This window comes from Dendrobates tinctorius, unplaced genomic scaffold (assembly GCF_039654945.1).
Source record: "Dendrobates tinctorius isolate UK_male_01 unplaced genomic scaffold, ASM3965494v1 ptg000258l, whole genome shotgun sequence".
NCBI lineage: Eukaryota > Metazoa > Chordata > Amphibia > Anura > Dendrobatidae > Dendrobates > Dendrobates tinctorius.
Window position 1 is genome coordinate 1,902,277 of NW_027361925.1, and position 5,993 is coordinate 1,908,269.

A 5,993-nucleotide genomic window follows, 5' to 3' on the forward strand; every position below is an offset into this window, starting at 1 on the left:
GGACATACACGCACACATACATACAAATATATACACACACACACACACATTCAGCTTTATATATTAGATTAGTTATTATGCAACCCACCATTCCAAATTTAGATTGCTAATCTACCACTGTGCCCCCCTTGTAACTATAATTAGCCACATTTCCCCAGGTAATAAAGTTATAAATTAACCAGCACCTGTACTCTTTGCCCCAATTTATTACCAGTCACATCCCTCACTCTGTACCTCCCGCTCTCCCGATTCATTATATTTATATGCATCCTCCACCTTAATTCATTATGTCATGTCTTCTCTCTTTATCTTTCTCTCCCCCCTTCAACCCTCAATTCATCATCATTTGCTGTCCCCCTACCCCAATCTGAATTTATCATTACTTGTTTTCCCCCACTCTCAATTCATGTACTCTTCTCCACCCTTAGTTCATCATTTGCTCTCCTCCACCCTTCACCCTCAATTTATCATTACTTGGTCTCCCTCACCCTCAGATCATCATGATTTACTCTTCCCCACCACCCATTCATCATCATCCCCTCTCCCATCCCCCACACTCAATTCATCATCATTTGCTCTCGCCCACCCTCATACTCAATTCATCACTTGCTGCTGAACCCCACCTCGAAAATAGGCAGAGTTGGCTCCCTGGAGTTGTGCTGCCCCTCTGTTTTGATTGCCCTGGAGCTCCAGGAAAGCCCCCTGCATGGAGATATGTGGTGATGATGGCAGTGACCAATATATTATAAAGACTAATGAGGGCAATCTGGCCATCGCCCCCGAGGAGTGAAATATATTGGCCCACAACATAGCCTAGGAAACAATATAATGGGCTGCCACATAGTCCCCAAACATTATAATGGCCCCCCACATAGCACTCCAAATAGTATAATGACCCCCACATAGCACTTCATACAGTATAATTGCCTCCACATAGCCCTACAGACTGTATAATTGCCTCCACATAGCCCTCCAAACAGAATAATGGCCTACTACATAGTCCACCAAACACTATAATGGCCCCTACAATGTACTCATTGATAAAAAAAGAGTTCTCATCTCTCCCTGCCCCGGTCTCTGCAGCATATAGTCTGCATTGCTCGGCGTAGTGACATTGCGTCCACTTTGCTGAGACATCAGAGCTAACACGGAGAGGGAATATGATGGAGGAGGGAGCTGACTGCTTCCTGTCCCATCATTGCTTTCAACTGTATCGACATCCAAGAAAATGTTATGCCAGGTAGGGGGGGCCCAGTGCTGGCACCAGGGCCCTCGACTCTTGAGCCTTACAGCGACCGTGTGGTCTGCCACTATTGGTGATATGCCACTGGGTGAGGGCAACAAAAGGCCATTTTGCACAGGGCACCATTCAGGCTAAGGTTGTCCCTGCATCGGATGTGTATGTGCACGGCTAAAAAGAAAGCTGTGCTGAGTCTATCACATATGAGTGTAGTAACATGTCACTCGGGATACGAATAGGTAAAAAAAAAGTCAGATAGCGCCCGCGGGTCTCAAACCCCTGAGGATTTCAGAATGAGCATTCTACAGAATTCCTGAAGTAACCGCTGAGCTACAGGCTGACCCGGGAACAAGCCTCTGTGTATGGAGAGATCAGGTCACAGGCAGGGAGGAGACAGCGTGCAGCCTAATGACAGGAGGAGACAGTGTGCAGCCTAATGACAGGAGGAGACAGTGTGTAGCCAGAAGACAGGGGGAGACAGTGTGCAGCCTGATGACAGGAGGAGACAGCGTGCAGCCTGATGACAGGGGGAGACAGTGTGCAGCCTGATGACAGGGGGAGACAGTGTGCAGCCTGATGACAGGAGGAGACAGCGTGCAGCCTGATGACAGGGGGAGACAGTGTGCAGCCTGATGACAGGGGGAGACAGTGTGCAGCCTGATGACAGGAGGAGACAGTGTGCAGCCTGATGACAGGAGGAGACAGCGTGCAGCCTAATGACAGGGGGAGACAGTGTGCAGCCTGATGACAGGAGGAGACAGTGTGCAGCCTGATTACAGGAGAAGACAGTGTGTAGCCTGATGACAGGAGGAGACAGCGTGCAGCCTGATGACAGGAGGAGACAGTGTGCAGCCTGATGACAGGAGGAGACAGCGTGCATCCTGATGACAGGAGACAGCGTGCAGCCTGATGACAGGAGGAGACAGTGTGCAGCCTGATGACGGGGGGAGACAGTGTGCAGCCTAATGACAGGAGGAGACAGTGTGCAGCCTGATGACAGGGGGAGACAGTGTGCAGCCTGATGACAGGAGGAGACAGTGTGCAGCCTAATGACAGGAGGAGACAGTGTGCAGCCTAATGACAGGAGGAGACAGGGTGCAGCCAGATGACAGGAGGAGACAGTGTGCAGCCTGATTACAGGAGAAGACAGTGTGTAGCTGTAAGGCTAGTTTCACATTTGCACCTTTTTGCGCAGCTTTTCGTGCGCGATTGAAATGCAATGAAAAAACGCTTGCAAAAGCAGCGATTTTTTGATGCTTCAGCGTGCGCATGATGACAAAAAATGCAGCATTTGTATGCGATTTCATGCATTTTTGCATGCGTTTGCGTTTTTTATACGCATGCGTTGTCTAGGTGTCACATTTCACAGGAGGAAAATCCTTGAAAAATTTGTGAAACAGACTCCACCAATGGGACACCAGTGGGCGTGTGAATTCTTTATATAGACCCTGTTTACAGCTGAATTCTTCAGATTTGCTTGCTTTTTCCTTTGTGAACATGGATCTGCGTTGGAAGAGTTTTCACTTTAACTTGGATTTGGACATCGCGCTGGCTCAGGTTTTTGCATTTGCTTGCCAGCAACAAAGGGAGAGAGAGACAGCGAAGACGGCAGCGGGGGGGTTTGTGGATACATCCGTGAGAGCCGTGGAGCGTACCACACCCTCTACAGCGAGCTCCAGGGAAACCCGGCGAAATTTACTGGCAATAACCGGATGTCCCAAGAAAGCTTCATGGATTTGCTTGATCGTGTTCAAGAAGCCATCCGGAGACAGGACACACAGCTCCGTCATGCGATTCCTCCTGAGTAACGGCTCCTGGTCACATTACGGTACGTAATATTTAAAAATCAATGCCTGCATAATTGTTTTTGTTCTGCCATGTACTATTCCAAAGCATGCAGAATTATTGTTCTGCCATGTAGTAAACAAAAGCCTGGAGAATTATTGTTCTGCCATGTATTAAACAAAAACCTGCTGAATTATTGTTATGCCAGGTACTAATACTTTTTTATGTTATTGTTTTAAAAAACCCTAGACCTAAATATTAATTTTTGTTCTTTCTCTGTTTCGTAGATTCCTGACTACTGGAGAGACCCTATCTTCATTCCACTTCCAGTACTGGATTGGAATATCCACCTTGTCGGGAATAGTTGCGGACACATGCCGGGCTTTGTGGGACGTTTTCTGTCCAGAATTTATGCCCCTGCCATCACGGAAAAGTGGATGGAAATCACTGAAAAATTCTGGACAGTCTGCAAATTCCCCAACTGTTTGGGAGTGGTGGATGGGAAACACATCCGGATAATAAAACCCAAAAGAACTTGATTGGAGTACTATAACTGTAAAAAGTACTTTTCTACACTACTCATGGCCATTACGGATGCAGACTGTCTGTTTGTTGCAGTGGACATTGGGGCATTTGGAAGGGGAAATGACTCACAGGCTTTTAAGAACTCTGACATGGGCCATAGGTTGTATGGCAACCATTTTAATTTCCCCATGCCACGACCTCTTCCCCACACCGAAGGTCCGCCACAGCCATTTGTAATGGTTGGGGTTGAGGCCTTTAAAATGTGCCAAAACCTGCTGAAACCCTACTCCAGTCAGGACTTGGACCACACCAAAATAATCCTTAATTACAGACTGACCAGGGCCCGAAGAACTGTAGAGTGTGCTTTTGGTATTCTTGTCTCCAGATGGCGCATTCTCAGCACAGCCATTAATCTGAAACTGGAAACCGTGGATGAGGTGGTGAAGGCGTGTGTGGTTCTTCATAATTTTGTTATGGCTAAAGAGCACTTTAACTTTGAACTCGAAGAACCAGCTGCAAACCCATTGCCTGAATTCACTCAGCACCCTCTCAGTTCATCAGTTGAAGTTGGCCAAATGAGGAACCAATTTGCGGCCTACTTTATCTCTGATGTATTACGTGTGGAATGGCAAGATCAAATGGTGTAAAATTGTTTTCTTGTGTGCATGTTAATAAAAAACCTGTTTGGATACCTGTACCGAGTGCATTCTTTTTTTATACACTCCAATGCAATAATCACCTGCCCAGGTGTACTTGTTAAATCATGATGCTGTGCTTTGTGCATCATTAATTTACTACCACTCCTGGCCAGGTGACTACATACAGACAAGTTGTATGACCTTTATCATCTCTACAGTTTGTGTTCAATGTGCAGCAACGGTGGAGATAATACATATTTGTATCACATGGCCTGATGTTACAAATAGTGATTTTGCGATGCAATAGCATCATACACTCTTTATGACACCTGACCATGTGAGAATAAATATTAATATAGGATCTCCACTGTGGCTTCAGTATGAACGCAGACTATAAAGATGATAAAGTTTGTACAATTTATACAATCCCCAGGCCTGGTGTCATGGTGAAGTTAGCACACCTGGGCAGTTGAATACACATGTGAGTTAAACTCCAGCATCGCTCCAGTTTGCGTGCAATAGATAATGCAGACTGAAGCGACGCTGCAGGTTAACTCATATGTGTATTCACCTGCCCAGGTGTTATGAACAGGTCACCGAGGAGGATGGCAGGAATAGGCTAGGCCACCAGAAAACCAGAAAAGTTGGTCACTTAGTGGATTGCAGACCCCTAGTCCTAACAACACAACTAACTGTAGCCGTGGAGCGTACCTACGATGCCCTAGACGCCTCGGCACAGCCGGAGAGCTAACTAAGCCTAAAGCAAGAAAGGTGACATCTAAACTGCCCCGGAGTAGACCCCAAAGGAATAGATAGCCCCCAAACATATATTGTCGGTGAGACAAGATATAACACAAACGCAGGCAGAAAATAGACTGAGCAAATGATGGGACCCAAACTGACTAGATAGGATAGGAAAGAAATGAATAGCAAAGGCAGTGAAAGCCGGTATATATGACGTGGGGTAGTCAAATGTAATCAAAGATATCTATATAAAGAGTGTGCCTCCAACATGTTTACCCTCGGACAATAATTGACCAGTTGTACTATATTACATAACAGAGGGGGGAGGACGAATCCAGAAAACAACTTATGGTCATGATAAAATTGCTTTATTGAAGTGGTCAGGCAAGGTACAAAACAACATGCTAAAGAGCCATAAAAATATAAAAACATAAACAGCAGGTTGGGACACAAAGACCCAAGTTACCACTACTGCACATTAGAATACTAGTGAATGCATGATGAAAATATTCCACTCAATGGGAGAAACATACAGTAAATCCAGGCAACAATCAAAAGTATATATTCATGTGAATAGTAAATTACCTGGACACAATGACAAGTGGCAGAGGGCAACCGGGGGGTCCCTGTGACCGCCCCAACGCGCGTTTCTTGATCTGGCAGGGTTCCCCTTACGACCTACCCCATTTTTTTTCTGAGCTAAACAGCAATGATCTCAATATCCGTTTGACATTTATATACGATCGCGAGAAAGTTGAATTTCTTGACACCATTGTCAAGAAGGATACTACTGGCATGTTACAAACGGATATTTATCGCAAACATATGGAGCGGGGTCCAGCACAGCCCCCAGCAGGGAGCAAGCTGAAACCTCACAACAAGCAGAAAGAGACAAAACCAAATCAGATGCAAAGGATTAGCAAATGAAAAACTTAGCTGAACAATGCAGAATCAGGGCAGAAGACATCAGACCTCAAAATGCAAAGGAAAGCAATCACCAGCAGGGATTGAAGGAAGCTTGCTGACTTAAATACTCCAATCAGTAACTCCAGATCTCCAAT

General features: G+C 45.8%; 1 long non-coding RNA gene across 1 annotated transcript; it reads left to right on the forward strand.

Annotated features, from left to right (window-relative positions):
* The first annotated feature begins 1,964 nt into the window (after positions 1–1,964).
* LOC141069341 (uncharacterized) lies at positions 1,965–4,241 on the forward strand. The gene is made up of 2 exons (XR_012226542.1): positions 1,965–3,068; positions 3,313–4,241. It is a non-coding gene; the product is annotated as an uncharacterized lncRNA (long non-coding RNA).
* The last annotated feature ends 1,752 nt before the right edge of the window (positions 4,242–5,993 follow it).